Source organism: Hirundo rustica, chromosome 9, assembly GCF_015227805.2.
Source record: "Hirundo rustica isolate bHirRus1 chromosome 9, bHirRus1.pri.v3, whole genome shotgun sequence".
Lineage (NCBI taxonomy): Eukaryota > Metazoa > Chordata > Aves > Passeriformes > Hirundinidae > Hirundo > Hirundo rustica.
The window spans coordinates 23,566,781-23,587,867 of NC_053458.1; the positions used below are offsets into that span (position 1 = coordinate 23,566,781).

Genomic DNA, 21,087 nt, shown 5'->3' on the forward strand with positions numbered 1-21,087 from the left:
AGAAACCACAGCAGGGTTTTCTCCTTTGTAATGAGAAGATAAATCATATTACTGACCATTCTCAGCAGCTCTCCGGCTGTCTGTCTGCAGGAACTCTCACTTAAGAACAGACAGCAAGGCACTGGATGCACCTCTGAAGCAATTCCAGCAGGTTCTCTGGAAGGTGGAGATGGGCATTTGCTCAACACCCTTTTTTTTGGTGATCCTTCACTAAATATTTTCCTCTGCTGTATTTGGGATGTGCTAATTGCACATTTCTGCATTTCAAACACACCTCAAATCATATAAATGTCTGGTCTGGGGGAAAGCAAATATCTGTAAAAGTAATAACTCTCATCTGCAAAGATTTCTCCAACTAAGCTGAAAGCCATACACTCGGTTTACGTGCTGCCTGTTGGTATTCATGTGAGAGAGCTGCCCTGGACAGATGATTTGGGAGCGTGTTTCCAGCACCCTTTGCAGCTTTCCCCACTCAATGTGCTGCTTGCTCCCAGCTAACGCAGGCCACAGCTGCCACCCAGCTGAAAGGCACCTGGCTGAAGGTCATTGTGGGCAGGCTCTATGCTGCAGTGCTAGCTCTAGAGCCCCAGAGCGAGTGTGGGAAGCCAGCTACTGCTGCAGGGCACTGAATTCTGGAAGATGTCCAATGCCATAAGTGGCCTCTCCCCAGGCAGTGCTGGCCAAGGACACGATCCAGCCTTCTGGAGAGGACTTGAGCTCTGCTCCCATCCCTTGGCACTTTCCAGCTCCACTGTGATGTACTTGATTTTACCAACTCCAGCTAGTCCTAAATGCTGTTCCTGGCTCCTGGGTGTAGTCCAAGAGGTTAATACTAAACCTTAAATAGTTTGGCACTGGAATCATCAAGTTTGGCAGCCAAACCACCTCTAGGGTGCTGGGCTTTGGAGCTCCTGCACGATACTGATCTGCCCAAGCTTGGCAGAGCCACGGCACAATGCCCATTGAGTTCGGCATACCAAAGCTCCTGCTACTTACAGGACTAGTGAGGAGCACCAGAATGCTAAATAAAAAGCCATGCTTAATGGCCTTTAAAGGGTCCAACATGATTTTTTAAATTCGTATTAATATTTGGGTGTAAGCTGAGACTACCCTATAATCATAGTTGAATCCTTAGCAAGACGGTCAAAGGCTACTAAAAATACTTGCATCCAAATATTGTTTTCTTGTACAGTTTGTTGCAAAGCTTTCAGAAACAAAAGGGAATCATTTTGTATGATGAAATATGCAATTACAGAATGAACACTCTACATTCTTTTCTCTGAATGTTTTACTGTTTTCTAGCTGGTATTTAAGCTATTTGCTCACTCTACTAGAATATAAAAACAGTTCATGTTAGAAATAGTGCAATAATTAATTATATCATTAAAAGCTTGGACAAGTTTTCTTCCTTCCTTTCCCCATACAGCAAGAAAAAAAATGCATTTTTCATTAGCAACAGCATACAAAGTTGTAGCTAAAATTCTAACATGTCGGAAATGCAGTAAAAAAAAGGATATAACTATTCATTGAATACAGAAGTATAAGAGTTTGTATAATATTTGCTTTAAATGTTTTTACTTCTCCGTGTGTCTGTTTCAGGTTGAAAACAAGTATAAAAAGTCATAATGGCTCAAAAGTTATGATGGGAGAAAAAAATTGTGATGTCATCAGCACCATTATTATGGCAAAGAAAAATCTTAGAAAAGCTGGCCTGGTAACAAAAATCAGAAATTGGAATTCCATAATTTCCCCATATTTCTTTACCTTTCAACTTAATAAAGATTTATACGTTGATACTACAGGACCAAAATGAAGTCCCATGAAAAAAAAGTTGTTATTGAACAACAGAACTGTTCCTTTCACATCTCCAGTTAAATGAGTGATGTGAGATATTTGCACATCCCACACCAATAGAACTAAGAATGCAAAATGCACAACCACAGCTTTTGGTGTCGTAGGACTGATGCCATCCCCAGACACTGAGAGATCTTTCATGGGTAAAGTTCACAATCTGTTCTAAATTTTAAAAATTACATGTCAAGGTACTTCCAAGCGTCAGTGGCTGTTCTAAGAGAAAATTCAGAGCCCACTAAGACCTTCACTTAAATTTATAAACTTAAATTATGGGATGGCAGTGATCTAGAAGAGATGAGACAGACTGCTTTTCAGGTTAACCTTACTAGAACAGCAATTTAGAATCTGCTTTTCTTTGCAGTGCAGTAATATAAGACATGTCAGTCCTCATTTACAAAATATTTTCAGAATATATCAACATGTTAAGACATGCATTAACTGTCTCCAAGTCCAGGCTAAATCAGGCACCGGAGGGGAGGGAAGCACCTAAAGGCCATTACTTTAGACTGCCTCCCTCTCCCCACTTATTTTCCTGATATGTTAACACAGTCCCTAATCACACATCAATCTAAAATACCTACATAATCCCACAGGGCAAAAAAACCTTTTCTCTTGAATCAATGCTCATTGCAATACGTGGAAATGTCCTAGGAGGAAATGAAAGGGAGAGGGAAGGTGCTAATATAGAACCTACTACTTCCATTTGTGCTTTTGGGAAGAACAGGATTTTGATTTGCAAAAACATCCCGTGTTCTTGCCATTTGTTCCCAATTTTAGATGCTATTTCTCAATTGCTCTTTTGCTGTCAAATAGCACAAATAAGTAAATACTGGACAATCACTCAGTTACACAGAGAGAACTGCACCTCGCAATGAAGAGCATTAACGTCCTTTTCATTTCAGTTTGTCCTTCCAAAGCAGGATGCGACTCGGGGCACAGCGTCACCCCCCTTGCTGAGTACACTCACTGGGCACGGCACTGGCTGTTATTCCTGCAGATCCCACCTCCAGCCCATCCAGCCCTGCTTCCCAAGCCCAGCCACTCCATGGGCAGCCCAGGGGAAGGAGTGAGGCAGGGAAGCTGCACCACCAGCTCTGAAATGCTGCACTGTGCAAATGCAGCTCAGCAAGGACAGAACGTGGGCTCTGCTTTGTACCAGGAGTGAGGGCAAAGGCTTCTGGGGCAGGAGGCTGGGGGAGGGCTCTGGAAAACAACTCCTTGCAGCAAGTCAGTGAAAAAAGAGCTTCAGCGTCTGAAAACAGAAGAGTGGAACTAAAAATGCACAGCTGATCAACATCACACAGGCTGGAAATACAGGGCAGGCTCAGTGGCAGGGAAAAGTGTTACCAAAGTGAGGCCAAATGAGAAAGAAAGCAGGATCTGGAATTCTAATCATAAGTGTTCACACTTCTGCACTTAGAGAAAATAGGAACCTATGAGGTAAATCCATTTTTTCTAACAAAATTTTTAGTTTGTGACTGCAGTGCATGTGTTTTAATAAAGCCCGAACCAAATTCCAAGTCATGACACGATGGCATGAAGAACAGATCAGTAACTCCACAGAGAATACTTTAATACAGAGCACACAAGCAAACCAAGAGCAAAGCAAGTTAGATCACTTGTGCCTAGGATTTGTATTTAATCTTCACACAAAGAGTTAATTTCAGCCTTCATTTGTTCCAGCTCAAAAGAAACAGAGCCCGATACAATATGGTACCTTCCTTTCACAGTTAAAAGACTGCAAAGGAATTTAGCTGAACATGGGATATGGATGAGCAGTGCCACGTTGCTTTTCTGATATTGCCATGGCAACAGTTACAAGAGCTCTCTTAAGCATTTAAATCTGACAGTTTTCCTGATAGCACTAACTGAATGATAGTAATGATGCATTTTGGATCATGAGCTAACTGCTCTATAACCACAGGGTACGAACTGTTCCCTTCACTTTTCTCAAGACTGTGCTTTTGGTCAAAACATTCTGACCAAGACAGTAACCTTGAATTATTGCTGAGGGGAAAAAAAAAAAAAAAAAAAAAAAAAAAAAAAAAAAAAAAAAAAAAAGGTCCCTCCAGCTCAGGGAGTACTCATGGCTTAAAGCTTTATGTACTCTCTAAGGTTTCCATCTGAATGCTTAAGTTGTGCACAGTGTCCAGGGTGGAAAAGTCAAGACTGCTAAAATCTTTGATGGGATTTTTCTCAAAGGGCTTTCATTTTCCTGGGAAGGCTGGAGGAAAAAAACCACTTTCTGAAGGGTGAATTGAATTGTTGGTGACCTTCAAGATGTCGCTTGCTCAAGAAAAGAGGAGGAGGAGGAAGAAACTGGCATTTTGATCAGTTTGTAACCAATATACACTTTTTAAAATAACAAAACACTGCAATCTGTTCTACCTCAGTGGAGGCCAAAGTGCACTGAGGAAAACACAGTGTGCTCTGAGGATAAGGGCATCACAGCAATGCCTCCACCTCCTATTAGCCCATTTAGCTTTAGCTAATAATAAGTGGCATTTCAACTGTTTAATAGGAATATTCTGTGAACCACTTGCTCTGATCTCCCAGATGCTCAGTGTGGGCATAATGGAGAAGTCTCTCTTTCTTTACCTCATTAAAAAGTGAAGTGTGTGAAACATGTTTGTCATCCTAACATTTTAAGGATAGCAGCTTTGATAATGTCTTGCAATATATTCAACTAAAAAAGATTAAGATACTGAAAACAGTGTGAAATCTTTAAATTTCCCAAGATGACAAAAATTCAGATTTCAGAAGGAACAGTCACGCTTGCAAGGATCTAAGAGAGGAATCTTTTCAACACAAAAAAGCCTTCTGAAGGTAAAGTATTCCCAGTTCTTTTGCTGTTAACACTTTTTAAAGTTTTATATTAAATTAAAAATTAAAAACATCCATGCCATCCTAAAACCACCAAACCCCTTCACACTCTTGAAAAACCACAACCCCACCACATTTTTTCTTCTGGAAAGGCCAAGTGTTCCCACATCTGAGTAAGGCTCAAAGTTGAAAATGAGAAAAACCAACTGCCACAAGGAATCCTTTGTTAATAAAATACCAGACAAGAAACCAAAGGAAACGAAAACCTTCCTCACTGCCTTTCCTAAATATTTAACATACCCTGCATTTAAACAACCTAAGAACTATTTTGAGAATAAGAATAACCTACAATCTTGCAGGTTTCATTCAGGATTCGTGTCGCTGTCATCACTTTCAAAAGAAGCATCAATTTACGTCACATTTAAAACCCGTTTTGCCCTAACATACAGGTTGATACAAGATGACAAAACAAAAAAAGAAACACTGGAAAGTACCATCTGTGACTCAGTCAAAAATTTAGTGCTGCTACTTCGTGCAAATGCCAGTCCTTTTATAGGCATTCTTCTGAAGTCCACCTAGACATCAATTTTTCCTGCCATAAAAATTCAACACAATTATCCAGCCTTCTGAATGAAGAGAACCAATTTCCCATTGTATCACCTTTAATTTAAACTGTTGTATTTTATTAACTGGTTTTTAGTGCAAAGAAGGACAACATTTTTATGTCCCAAAAATGTAAAGAAATGAGACAATTCAGAGGTACTCTTAATGTTACTGAAGACTCTAAAATAAAGGTAAATAACTCATATACACCTGAACAACTAACACCTCTATTGCTCAAAAAGCAAATTACAAAGCTTATGCTATACCCACAGTGAGGCAAACCAAAGGAAAAAAGGAAAACTCAACCAAAATCCAACAAACCCCCAGAAATCACATTGTTCATACATAGATATATCTTCAACAGTATTTTCAATAACACCTCTATTAATGTCATAAAAAATTCTGTCTTCCAAATCTGAAATGATTTTTAAAACCTGAGGCAGCAGTTTGCTTCTATTATTTGATCAAATTTTACATGATTTAACTATTTTGGAAGTTATCCACATTAATTGAAAAACCTGATCTTTTCCCTGGATTCTCAAAATGGTAAAAAAAGATTAGGGGAACAATGATAGCTAATCACAATTCTTTTACTTTACCAAAATTAAAATTTATTCAGAGCTAAAAGCTGTAGTCACTACTTCCTACTATCCAGGTGTGAATCATCCCCTTTTAAAAAAGAAGGCAAATCTGTTTGCTACCTCCATCAAAGGTATGATTTTTTTCTAACCAAAATTCAGTTGAGAAATGGATGCAGCAAACAACTTCAGATATCCAGACTTCATTAATGTTAATAAAGGAATGAGAGCCCTGGGACAATATTTTGGAGGCTCTAAGCCTGAATGAAATATAATACTGTCCTAGTCATTAAGAAGTGCACTGCCTGGATCCCTCAACCATTTTAATATTTTTTTTCCCTTCCACCATTTCCATATTCTCTACTAGTAAAAGTTAAGCAGTTTGAATGATTTATTGTCCAAATTTCATGCTAGCAGAGCGGAATGGAAAAATTAGAATAAACTACACAATGACATTTCTTCCCTAGCCATCTTCCTATTCATTAAAAAAATTTACACCCATGAGCACACTTTTGTTAAGTAGCATCTTCTCCACACATTCCATTAACTGAGAGTTTTATGAAACACTACTTTGGTTTTGCCTGTAAGATTCCTTATGACAACCAGTCAAGTAGTAATGTCTTAGCTTTTCCAATTCTGTAAGAAAAAAAGACCTATGAATCTTTTATTTTTTTTTTTCATTGTAAAATATTTTCCATGGAATAGAGTGCTTTTTTCCCCCCCAATTCTTATCACAATATTCTCCTGGACTTACAAGTATTAGCACCTAAAGCACTACCATAGTCCTAGAATTCATCAGGCTCCGATTTACTCTTAGAACAGATAAATCATAGGATGTTCATGACAAAACAGATGATCAGGAGCATTAGGTGTCGTGTCTTTTTTCTCACAACCATGGAATTACAGCAATATGCTGACATATCCTGGCTAGGACATAGCAAAGTTCTCCTGCTCCAGTTCCAAGCGCAGCCATTTCAGCACATACAACTATGATCCAGTTTCACATAAATTGCAGTTGGGCAATGCTCACACTGACAGCACGGACACTGCTTCCTCAGGTTTTCTGGGCAACCTGTTCCACTGCCCCACCACCCTCCCAGGAAAGAATTTCTTCCTGACGTTTAGTTTAAATTTAAATCTCTCCTCTTAGTTTAAACTGTTCTCCCTTGCCCTATCACTATGTGCCCTTGTCAAAAGCCTTTCTCCCTCTTTTCTACCAGCCCTTTCTGAGGAAGGCTGCCGTGGGGTCTCCCCAGAGCCTTCTCTTCTGCAGGCTGAGCAGCCCCAGCTCTCAGCCTGGCCATGGAGCAGAGGAGCTCCAGCCCCCCAAGCACCTTCACGGCCTCCTCTGGACCTGCTCTAACAGGCCCATGTCTGTCTTGTGCTGAGGATTGCGAGCTGGATGCAGCACTGCAGGTGGGGGCTCACGAGGGAACAATCCCCTCCCCTGACCTCTGGCCACCCCTGTTGGGACACAGCCCAGGATTCAGTTGGCCTTTCGGGCTGTGAGCGCGCACCGTTGGCTCACGTCCAGCTCTTCATCCAGCAGAACCCCCAAGCCCCTCCATGCAGCCCCTCTGCCAGCCTGTGCCCATCTCAGTCTGTGCCTGCCCAAACCCAGGTGCAGCACCTTTTGCACTGGGCCTTGTTGAACCTCATCAGGTTACATGGGCCTCCACACTCTTCATCATACTCAGCTGTGTAATCCAAGGTGCCGGACAATTTCCTTTTTTTTTTTTTCTTTTTTTTGGAGATACTTTAAGACTTGGGCAAAAATAGCTTTAGATATTTGCTGAACATATTTCACACTGGCTTCATCAGTTACTTGAAGTGAAAAATTATGACAATGAGATGTGTTGCCATAGGAAAAAAAAAAAGGCTGCCTTCCACCACAGCCAAGTAAAACATTTGGCATTTCATTTATTTCAGTGGCCAATACAGATAAGAATGTGTTTGTCCCTGGATTTGGGGAAGTAAAAAAAAAAAAAAAAATTAAAAGAGAATTGTTTTTCCAACTATCAACAAAGCTTTCTTATCATCCTATATTCCTTTTAAAACTACCTCTTCACAGCTAGAGGTCTTCTTACATTATCAGATATGCTGTAACCACTAGAAGCGAGGCTTTGCAAGATGCAATATGAAAAACTAAGCATTTTCTACACAAAAGCCCATAACAATCTCTCTCCTCACCCAAGCACCTCAAAAACACATTAAAAATTTACTCTCAGAGAAATTTCTAACTAGTCCTTTTAAACAAATGAACACTAACTCCCTAAAAACCAATTCTTTATGACTCCCAGAGATGACACAAACGTGGCTGCTTCTAATAAATACCAAACTGCAGTTTCTGAATTTTCTACAAAACATTTTCAAAGCTTACTAACAAGGTTTAGTCCTTTAGAGAACTGATCATATATTGCAGACCAACTCTTTACAAAACAGTGGCATCAGATGATATTAGACCAAATCAAAATTACTTGTTTCAAAAAAAAAATAGTAAGTATAAATAAATGTTCATTAGGACCTGTTACTACCAATGCTGTCTCCCTAAACAGCTGGTCAAAGTCACAGAAATATTACCCAAGCTTCCCCATTTACTGAAAAATACACAGGCAGAAGACAGAAATTCACCTACAGAGATTCAACTACAGGGATGTTGTAATCTAGGACTCAACCATCCTCCACACACACAGAATGGGAGCAGAGATTATTAGTACATTTATTCTGCTGCTGCTAACTGCATTAAATGAAAAAATGATTTTAAAAAGCGGTAGAAATCCTTTGGAATAATGGACAGTAATTACAAACTTTGTAAGTTGTGACACTTCAGTTAAGTATTACACAGTACATCCCTTTCTATTAAACAGGGAGATAAAAGATGCAAAACCCACAAATTCATACTTCAGGGAAAATACACAGGCAGGAAAAGCACTTAAAAGAGAAAATATTCTGCCTTAAGGAGCTTATGGAAGTAAATAAGTGGACAAATTTTAAGTGGTAGGCTTCAATTCATCAGTTTAAGTACTGGAAATGAATGTTTTTTCTTGTGTAATGACAGCTGAAGTAAAGTGTGAAAGCACTGACTATGCCCTAAAATAAACAGTCTATTAAGCATCCATTGCAATTTAATTTCCTATTCCTTTCTCAACTTAAACACCCCAAACATAAAACTGAAAGCAAAACCAATTACCCTTATGCTTGCCAACCAAAATAAAACCAAAAGTTAAAAATATCTTTACCATTTTTAACTCTCTACATATACATATATATACACAGAACAAGTGCATTATGAAAAACTTAAAAGGTGCTGAATTTACTGCTGGATGTCCATGAGATCTAGAGGATCCTGAACTGTGCATTGTGGAAAACATGCAGGCTTTGCAGGTTAGTTAATAAATACTGTCGTGGCTCGGTATAATTCAGCCATCACAGCCTGGAGTGAAGAGCAGCAATTGAATTTCATTTGTGGCTCTGGTGCAGATCAAATCTGTAATCCCACGTGAGCCACACACAGCACTAAGAAATGGGACCTCATAATGGGCGAACAAAGATCTGAAGGTTTACCGAGACTCAACGAAAGGTGAGAAGTCAAAACATATTAATTTAAATGCACTAAATTCCCATGTGAATTTTCCAATGCAGGAGTAAATTGGCTTTCGCTCACTGTAAACCAAGGAAATTAAACTACATACAGCTCACTAAATTAATTTTATTCCTAAAGACATCACCAGCCAATGGCAATTTAATGCATTATAACTTATGAATGTTGATGTTGAACACTCTGGTAATTTGCTTTAATTTGCGTGAGTGCCTTGATCTAGATATAGCCTTAAGGAATACTTGCATATTGCCATTTTAGATTGCATCATCCATTGTATTAAGGAGAAAAGGTTATTTGTGAATGGCAGAACTATGAAGTACTTGATTTAACAGGAAAATACAGACAATTACAATTACAAGAGAAGACTCTTAACTTCCTAATGACTCCCAGCCATGCTCAGGTGGCAACAGCTCCACCCTGGAAAGACCTGGTGTGTTGCATTACAAATGAAATATGAATTAAGATTTTAACCCATTAAAACAATTCCTGCTTTGGGGAGCTCAGGGGCTACAACAAATCTGGGAGCAAGTTCCACAAGGTCTTCAAGTCTCTGAAGGGCACTGACTGACAGAGAAGCCAAGGCTACCAGGAAGAACCACAGTCACATTTCACAGGGAGGGCTTTTTTCCACCCCAAAGCTTTACACAGCTATTTTTTTTAAATTGTCTTTTGTGTGAGCACAAAGGCACTTCCAGAAACCTATTTATTTGTCACAAAATGCCTTAACAAGCCTGGAATCCAGGAGGATCCAAAGATGGGAAGGGCAGGTAACTTGTAATTTTAAATTATTTAATAGCACCCAGGTCAGCATCAGGCTACCACAGAGAGAGGAGACTTCAGGGGTTAAGAATCAGTTCATTCCAGGAAGAGAATTCTGTGAATTCTGCTAGAAAGCACACAGGGTCCACACCATGAGTTTCTCCTACAGCAGCTTGGTCATAAGGAATAAGCCAGACTGCGGCCAGGGCTTTATCAACAGAAAAGAAAAATATTAGACTATTAAGCAAAAGAACTGAAAACTCATTAAACTAAGTAAAATGAACTAAGATACAAATAATGTAGGAAAATTCTGAGTTTTAAACATTTAAAAGTGAAAAACAAAGAAGTAAAAAGCAAATAAAATTCACAGTAACACCTAAATTTATCCTGAAGTGTAACAGATTCACTACAAATCAGTGTTGGAGTAAATGAACAACTAATACATAAACCCAGAATACATCTTTATTTTTCCATCAAGATATGGTCAAAGGGCACATGAAATGTATTATGGTATAAAGGTATAAATGCCTATCTGCAATTTAACTAGAAGCAAAACATTCCCTCCCACCACCATTATCTTCAGACTTGCCAGAGAAGCTCACGCTACTTCCTTCACCCCTGAGAAAATAAAACATCTGCCCACCCCATCAGCTTTTAATCTTCTTATGGACAGAATTCATTTAGCTTCCTTCTGGGGAATGTGGTGGGAGGAATCTAGCCAAGCTTATTTGAGCCAAAGTCAGTCTTTTGTTCAAAGGAGAAAAGAGAAAAAGAGAGGGGAGGAGAGGGAAAAAAAAATCATAAGCTGTGAACACTCTTTAGTTACGCCACATTTATGAAGTATCAATACGTTTCTACGTATTTTACCCTAGCTTAAATATGACTTCACTAAAGAAACACCACTTTACTGAGCATATGGCAGAAACTCCCTGAAGCATGCCAAAGATTAAATGTCAGGTTAATCAATCACTTCCATTCCACTTGGGAGAGGCACCAGAAAAAGTTACATTATTTCCTTAAAGGTATGATTTTTATTCATAACTGAGAACTTTCACAAATATTAGTATACTTGTAACATATCCCAGTGTTTAACTTTAATCCATTCTGGATTTTAACCTGGAGGATGTTGAGTACTTATTACCTTTTCTATTCTATTTCTCTCAGCTCCACATAAAGGAGTAATAAAATAATAGCTGAAAATACTTTCTGTGTACTGCAAATTTCCATCTATAAAATATAGATTCCTGCATATGGATTACTGTTATGGCACTCATTCTTTAAAATTATCTAATACCCACATTCGTTTTTGAAAGTACTACAATTCACAGTGTTTGGTATTACAAGCCAAGTGCAGGCAGCTTTCCAGAGAAGAAAATAAAAGGACATTAAGAGTCTTGCTGAGCCCTGCCGAGGGAAGGAATATAAGAGACATATTGAATCTGTGCTTTTGTTGTGCAGTACAATGACACACATATGTAAGCTACCCATATTAAATATTTAGCTCACCTTAGGTGAGCAAACTGCCTGATTAGGCACTTTCATTATTCAGAATGAGAACTGTAACAAACCAGCAAACGCAGTTTTCAAACATTTCAGCTATGAACAAGGAAGCTGATTTACTTATTAAAACTTCACCTTTGGAATCCGAGCCAGCTATAAACCTACCCTTTAAAATCAGATGTAACATCCAGGCAGCTCAGAGTCCCTTTAGATTTTAATTTCTAAGACATCATTAAAATCCATTTAGGATTTTAATATGCATTTTACTACTTTAATCTGCATTTTACCTGCTGTTCATGTCCAGATATTTTCAGAAGCTTTTTCTTGACATTATTTTCCAGACATAATTATACATGTGAAAGCTACTATAAAAATCAGTTTGCTACAGCAGACAACATCACCCTAAAACAGAATGGCTTTCATAGACCCATATGAGGTAGCTGCATATGTTCTGTATAATACATTCTGTGTATTATTAGCTACAAAATATTTGTCTTAAGGCATTATAAAGCCCTCTCTATCCACAAGTCTTTTGTTTTAGTTAGCAATCATGACAAAACACAACTAATCAGACAGGTTATCTTGCTTTAATGATGACTCTATTCCATTTTTATTTCAGTTATATGTAAATCTGTTCGCCTGATTTACACCAACTGCTCCAAAGGTAACTGGGAAGTAGGGCTGATGGATAGTGCTGCATAACGCACCCTCAAGTCTCCTAGGCTAAAGCAAAAACAGAATTGTTTTTTCCCCACCTCAGAAAACCAAGCTCTTCTCAGCCTACTTCAGTAACATATTCTCCCTTCTCCCACAGTATGGTTCGAAACTACTGCTCAATTTCAATAAAACCTGGAGAAAAGTTATTGCCTTTGTCAACTTTTATGAAAATTGCTGGCCAGGGAAATTAAACCCTCAAATTACTGCTCCCAGGGAGTGAAAGGCAGGCAGTGTTTTCTCTGTGTCTCCTCAAAATGGCAGCACCAATCCGCCCAAAAATCACACATCTGTAAGTCAGCAGCTGCACTTCTCTCCAGGCCAAGGGAGGGCATGAGGAGACACCTACCTCACTTCGAGCAAGAGAGTTTCAGGCAATTAAAGAGACAAAATCCATTATTTATATGAAGAGTTCTAGAATGTTTTGACAATATTCTAAAATAAAAGTACGATGAACTTACAGCCAGTAGACTGATGGTTAGCTACAGGCAAATTGATCACATCACTACGTCACTTTGCTTAGTCACACCAAGTTTTCCTTCACACTTGAACTGAATTTTAAAAGCGTATCTGTTGCTCATGCACAAAACTTACTCATATACCTACATGGAGAGACAGAAAGGAAGACATTTAAATTCCAAAAATACATCTTAAGTTTCTTAAAGCAGCAAACCAGCTGAATAGTTGGACTTCCTAAACCTTAATGTGCCAAATGCAAAGGAAATGTAAGATGAATAAAAATGTGCTTTGTTAATATTCAAGTTGTAGACAGTCTAACCAACAGTTTTATAGCTGTGAAAAACAAGTTAGTGGGAATTGGATTTCTCAAAGTATTAGATGAACTGATATTATAATGTTAATATTAAGATAATAACTGATGTTATAAAGTGGTTAACGCTGTTAGAATAGCAGTTGTGAAAATGGCTTTCATGAGGACAGGATGGTTGCATGTGTTATCATGTGGGTTTATGAGTTTGCATTGGACAGACTGTTGCTAGCCAAACTTTTGAGACACGACCTCAAAAGGAGCAGAACTTCATCCAACCATAACCCTGATGACCACAGTGACAAAACTACATCAGCATCGAAAAGAGCGATGTGGGGCGAGGTTATGTAAAACCAAAAATAAATCTGCATAAAGCTGATGCAGTATCAAGGTATAAAAGGTGAAGCCACCATATTGTGCATGAGCCTCTGGCACTTTGCCACCGCTGTCCCTTTTGCTTTGCTGATTTTTTTATTCTCAATAAAACTTCTATAACTCATTCCCACTTGGGGTCTGGGTCGTTTATAACAATAGGCCAGCTAATTAAATGATATATTTGTAAAAAACACAGTTGTTCTCAAAGTTATTTATAAATTTCTTTCAATTTACCAGCTGCCTTAGAAAAATTTGACATTTTAAGTACATTGTACAAACCTCATTACTTAAAATAGTTACGTACTACAGAGGCATAGATCCAAGATTAGCTTTTTACATTTTAAAAGAGAATCAAAATGTTTGTCTCTCAAAGAAATTTGCATTCAGGCTAACATTTATTGATTATTCACAAAGGTAAGGAATCAGATTCATTTTTACCAGATCACAGCCTTCAGTGTTAAGTCCCATTTGCATGAGGCTCATGTTACTTAGAAAAATCCCAAACCAAAAATCTCCAGAAAATCCCACAAACCTTTTGGAAACAAAGAGGGGCAACAGAGAAAGTGGTAAATGAGAATTAAACCAGGCAGTGCATCATTCAGTGCCTGCCTACATGTACTTGCATACACAAACATCTCCCCTTAACTCCCTCAGCTCAGCTGGGTGAGTTTGAGATGAATAAAGAGCCACGACCCACCCCTGCAGCAGCAGTGATGCAAGGGGTGTCAGCAGTAGCATATTGCTCAGGGTAAACACAAATCCAGCTCCAGATGGCGGCTCAGCAGCTCGCAGTCACAGGTATATTCCGGGAGGAATGATCAGTACTGCCCAAATGCCGGGTGAGTGAGCCATAGCTAATGCACAGTTCATTGTCTGGCTTTACAGTCATTTACCTAAGAAGAAAGCCTGTGCTGAACAGACTGTTATCCACAACCACCAGGAGCAAACCTGAGTAAATCAGGACTTTGCCTACAGACATCCTAAAAGTGAGGATGCTGATTCAACACAACAGTGGGGCTGCATAAAAGACAAAGGCAGATTAACACCTGGATTTAGATGGAACACTAAAATCTCACAAATTTTGAGATCTAAATATAGTCACTCCTAATCAATTACCTTCTTAAATGGAACAAGAAGGAACTGCCAAAAAAGCTTAAAAATATGTCCTATTTTGCTATTGTAACTGGATCTTCTCATTAGTTATGTTGCATTACCTGGAAACAGTGCCCAATGACATCACTTATAATCCATCCTCCTAAAGACTAAGAATCAGGGCTCTTGCCTCAGCATTTCATCAACATTTGCCTCTAAAGCCCTGTAGGTTTAATGTGCTTCGAAAATACTATCTTTGCCTTACATATTCTGACTGAAGAACTGAAGAACACCTGCCCTTGCCACACTGCTGTAATAACTGTGTACCTGTGAACAAAATGTGCCACATTGAGATACCCTCTGGTATCACACACTCCCAGCCACATACTGAAAGAATTCAACAGAAGGGGAAAAAAAACTCAACTGAACAGCAAAATAAACCCACAATTGCAAGAAAAAGGAAAGGAAATGGACCTTTAAAAGAATGAAGTCCACAAATTCAAACAACAGTCCTTATGTGTGTTCAAAGAGGGCAACAATAAGGAGTAAGCCCAGAATGTATAAAAATAATTATAAACAAATCATAAAGGAGAGTGTGCTCTGGCATAACTAAGTAGTAGCAAATGGCATGAGTGAGATGTACATGAGCCTGGGCTCTGAGGCAGTTCCTATGGATATTGCTAAGGTAACAAGCTATCCTACTTTCCAAGCTCAGAAGGTATGACTATGATACTAAGTTAGAGATAAGCAAGTACTCCAAGCAGAAAAAGCAGAAAACTTGTTTCCACAAATATTGAACTCTCCCTTACTCTATTACAAGCAAACAACTAAGTCATAAAGTGTCACAGGGCCTAATGACAATGGTGTCATCTCAAAAACTGACCAGAGAAGGAAATCTTGACTCAGTTCTCACATCAGTTACATAAATTACTCAGATGATCAATAAATTCTTTCATTGCAATTTTGATTTAGCTACTGTATCATGAATTGCTAAGTGTGCTAGAAACCTTCAAAACTTTGTTAAAACTCTAATTCTGAGACAGGAGGATGGCTACCCATAACCTGCAGGAAGAAGAAGGTATGTTAAAGTGAATTATTTTTTCATCCCCAATATAACACATGCTCATTTCTCCTGGGTCTGTGAGACCTTTACACCACCTTCAGTAGCTGTGAATAAATCACAACCCTATGTAACAGCAGAACTGTCAGGTGAAGATGCAGCTGTTAGATTCATTAGATGTTTGGAGATAATTTGTAGAGGGAAAGGTGTTGACCCAGTTGTTTAAAATAAGCTTGTGCAGTGCATGATGTCTGACTGTTCAGAACTATTAAGTATAAAAACCTGTAGCTCAGGTTCAGCTGGTATCACTGAGCAGCACCCTATAAAACTTTGATTACACACAAACCCAAAGGTCTGTGAAACACAAATCTAAGCAGAATCCCGTACAGGACTCAAGTAAAGGTGGATATCCGACCCAAAGAACACAAAAAGAGTCCTAGGCAGTTTTATTTGGGGCTATGTTTCCAAATGAGAGTGACTGCTGAAACATTCATAAAGGATCCGAGTCCCAGTGCACAGTGTGCGTGGCAGATGAGTTTCCCAGGGGATACCCTAAGGGCTGGCAAATACACGCCTGTCATGCAGCTTTGGATCAAGACAGGTCTAGGAGGTCACCTCAGAACTCATACCAAGCATGTCTGAGGCTCCCAAAACTTTGTAAGTAAAGCTTCCTAGATGTCTAAAACCCCAACTGAATGTATACTCAGAAATGCTTTGGGTTCTCACATTTGGCACTCCTCCATTCAAACCTCTCTAGGACATGCCATACGTGCCACGAGCACCGACACAGCTGAGCTGGACACTCAGCAGTGACTCCAGGCACACCCACCGAGGGGCAAAGCCGCAGGGCTCCAGGTCTCACTCCCTCTTGCTCAGCAGCACACTGGTGCCACGCAGCAATGCCTAACTTCCTGAGGCATGACCAATTCTACAACTTCCCTGTCTTTACCGGAGTTTGCAGTCCTTAGCCTCAAACAGGCAGTTCTATTGTGTAACGCAGTGCAACAGTCAGATATCTTGGCACGGATGTACCTGATTTACAATCCCAAAGAAAACAAGTGCACCATTGTTCAACCCAATACATTTTCTTGAAAGCAGCATTTGTATGTGATTTTTCTTGGTCTGTATCAGCTTCACTATTTACACTAAAACTCTTTAAGGAAAGGAACTTAATATTTGAAATACAACTGAGGCAATGAAATGCCAACCACTGAAACTGTTGTGTGGGCCTTAAATATAAAATACAGTAATAGCTCTTAGGAAACTTGGTTGCATTTTATCCACTCTCATTAGAGTAACACAGACACACAAAGCCTTCTTGTCTGCTACCCCAGAGCAGTGTAAGGTTGTTGGCAGACTGTTCTGGAGAAACATCCATTTCTCCAGCTAAAGGATTTTTCAAGTTCATAGTCATGTTCTGGCCTTAACCCTAATGGACCAAGGACCTCACGGGTATGTCTGAATTATAGAGGTTTATGTAAGTTTTCACTGAGGGTGAAAAATAATTTACAAACCCCAAAAAGCAAGTATCTACCTCAAGTATTATCTCTGGAAAAACACCTGTCCTCCATGCAAATCTATGTAACTTTATGATTCTATACTATTACAGTTTTCCTCACCTCTTGCTGGTTAAAAACTGAACAGGATGCACAGAGAGAATGCACAGAATGCTGCTGAGCCTGCAGACAGGAGTGGGGGTGGCAGCAGGCTGGTGTTGCACTCACACTGGGAATAATGACCACCTTATGCACAGGCTGCACAAAAATTATGTGGCACTTCAGAGCCTGTTTCAAACATTTCAAAGAGTCCGTTGTTTTGCTGACTCCTCCCTCAATCCCACTCTCCTCCAACATTTTAATGACATTAGGACATAACACAGAAAACTAATGTGGATAAGTAGGTATCTCTCTTCCATCTCTAATATTAAAGATGTATTAAGTTTTTATTTCTTTTTAAAAGTACTGTTTATCTCAACACTGAGAGACAATGTCCAACTCCACCATATGCTTCTAAACAGTCATTTTGAATTTTGGCACTGAATCACAAGTTCTTCACAATCAATTATAGGATCCTGTGGATTTACCTACTCACACAGAAGCATATCAATTTTCTTAAGTCTTTTATATAAAAAGTACATGCACACACCATGTTGTTTCTGCCCCAACTGCTTCCTGTCCAATGGCTCAGTCTGTAAAGTGCCATAATTTATAATTGTTTGTTTATACTACACATTATTCCTTTGAAAATACACCAAAGGTGGTTAAACAACCTCTCAGTTAAAAAAAAAATAAATAAATACAGAGATTATATCAAACTCAAAAGATTTTAAGGGCAATAACAGTAACATCCTTTGATTAATTAATTCCCCAAATCTGATACTGACTGAAAAATGCTATTGACCTTAGGGGTGCTGAACCAGTCTCCAGTTCTGAAATTAGACCTGCTTGTACTGTGGTTTACATAGGGACTCCTTTTTAATTTCTTGATTTCTGTTAGGATTATGAAATGTATTTGTTGTAACTGAAATGTAATGGATTTACTCTAATTATTTATATTCTCGTATGTTTACTCAGGGCACTTTTACCCAGAGATTGCTGGAAAGCCTGGCAGTGTACAGTGGTAAGAGGGATGCTACTTTTGTCAGTTTGGAGGGAAAATATCACTCAACTCAGAAGCACTGAAAACTTATATAAATTTTTTTGCTTACAGAGTTTCAATACGCCACAGAAATTTGCATTTGGGTTTGTTGCAAGTGAATTCCTCACTAACTATACTGATCATCCAGGTGTAGCTCCAGACTCTCTGGGAAGGCCATCAGCTCAGTCCTACAAAAGCTCTTGCACCTGCCTGTTTACTGAACAGGAAGAGAAAGAAATGCCAACAGTAGCTCTGGCTGCTTCTGAGTGCGGATGATCAATGACACACTCCATTACTAGCAGCAAAAACCAAAGACAAAGGAAGCTCCCAAGCTTCAGCAGCTCTGAATGCTAAAAGAAACCCCAGGCTGAAAACAGGAGAGCTTTCCAGCAATTAGGAAAGACAAAAAAATAATTTCTACAAGGGCCTACTGCAGTGCTATACAGTTCTTGCTCATTTGAACACAAGTTTCCAGCACCCTGAATCACAGCTCCTGACCTGCCAGGGCACTCAGAAATCAGAGGAAATCACCCTACAGAACTCCACAGCCTTTCATGCTGTTTCTTTCTTTCATATTAAAGCCATGAGAACTCAAGGATAAAAGCACAAAGATGAGTAGAACCAGCATCACCATTACTATTATTGTACTGGATAAACAAATATTATTTGCAAGTACACACAGTCAATACAAAGCATGCCCTCAGCCTGGAAGAGTTTAAGTTTGAAGCTGCCCACAGCCAGCTTTATCAGGTGCTCACAGAACAAGCAACTTCTTCCAATCCTGCCCTAGGTGCAGATAGCTGGTCTGTTCTGATCTTTACATCTTGAGCTACACTAACAGTTAAATGATTCATATATCCTAGTTACAGAGATGAATAATCCAAAACTCAATTTCATTGTATGTAAAAGGTAAGACCCACCTTTCTAGGCTTCCACCAGATGACACCGGCCTCCAAGTTAACATTATCCTTTAGAAAAGCAGGAAGCTAAAGCCCCAAACATGTCAAATTTACATAAGTAACAAAGAATGTTCAGAATATCAGCTTAAGATTCTCTCTAAGCACTCCCTCACACCCTGTGTGGTACAGAAACACAAACATACTTCTCTCCCAAAGACTGCTCCACCTCAAACGCTAAACTTTCCTAGGTAAAAAACAGAAGTTGTTCTGCTACACAGGGGATTATGCTTGGAAGTGAAGCCTGCAGGGAGATGCGCAGGTTTTGAAATGACATGCTGAACAGTTTGCTAGATGAACTGCTGGGGAACCAGATAGCAAGAGATACCACCACCAGCTTACTTGCTAATTTTCCAAAACATCATCAATTCAGGAAAATAGAAGGTGCCACAGGTATTTTTTTAAAAAAAAAATTCTTTCTGAGGAAAATTCCTTGCTATAAACAATTCCAGGTCCAGAATAATGAGATCATGCCTTTACAATAAAAACTCAATAAATAAGTCAGTTCTTCCTAAGAGATAGTGTGCCAATCAAGCAAAAACCCTGTTACAGGGAAGAACTGCCAGCAGCACAAGTTATTTTAGCTGACATTACTTCAGAAAAAGCCCACCATTCACCATCTGCTCTGGCACAGATTATGAATGCTAAGAAAGTTTCCAACATCACTGATGAAAAGAAAGCAGTCAAGACGAAGAAGTTTTTGTTTTGCTGTTAAAAAGAACAAGCATCTAGGACAGCTCGCATTTCAGCAAGAACAAACACAAAACACAAGTTTTGCACATTTCATAAAAATCATTACAGAGAACTAGAGTAAGGCAGAGTACAAGGTACAGGATCACTTTACACTGGAGGTAAGAACTATAAGTTTTAAGGGAATCTGACCACACTCCAAAAATACATTAATAGAAGTAAACACCACAGAAAAATAGAGAGGAGCCATCATGTCAAGGAGAGCAATGGCATAAAAGAAGAAGCTTTCAAACATGAGAAGCTTTCAATGCTTTCCATCTGGAAACCAGAGGTCTGAAGTTTGAAGAGAGCCTCTAACCAAGAGCCAGCCATTCCTTTGAAGTGTTTGATGAGTTCCTACAGGGATTAAACCAATACTATGAGGACAGCGGATGAGATCATGCAGGTGGAATGAATTCCAATGCTATCCTCCATATTCCTATGATTTAGCCAATGAGTATAATGTACTTTCCCATTAATCACCTAGGGGAAGCAATTACTTTCCCATTTCCTCCCTAATTTTGTCCAGCATAAAAAATATATAAACAAACCACAAAAAAAACTTGAATAAAAGCAAAATATGAAACTTGCCAAGTGGCAGGAGATTAACTATTCTCCACAAAAATACGATCTGATATTAAAGGTTAGAACTGTGTGGTCCATCACTATGACAAAGTTTAGACAAAAACAGATGAACATAATTAACAGATTGATTTCTCCTCCATCTGAAACACAAAGCCAGGACGTCACTGCAATTTATGAATGAGCTAAATATTGAAGGCACCTTTTTAATAGTCTGGAAAATAAGGCTCCAAAAATCCCTCACTAGTTCTTCCTTAGACAAAAGCTAAGTGACAGATGGAGTTCTAATATTTCTCATGGCACCAGATGATGCTTTATGTGCAGTCATGCACTCTTAAATAGTTATTTCAAAAAATTCTGGTTTATGTTAAAAAAAGGTTTACTTGTAATTTAGTATCTATTATATTTTCTTCCTAAATGGAGAAACCAAGGACAGTTTAATAACCTCAAAACCCTAG

At 38.9% G+C, this 21,087-nt stretch overlaps 1 protein-coding gene across 1 annotated transcript in view; it reads right to left on the reverse strand.

The window, feature by feature from the left end:
- CDC73 (cell division cycle 73) overlaps positions 1–21,087 on the reverse strand; it is a 102,610-nt gene that overhangs the window by 48,529 nt on the left and 32,994 nt on the right. The gene's annotated exons all lie outside the window — the stretch shown is intronic.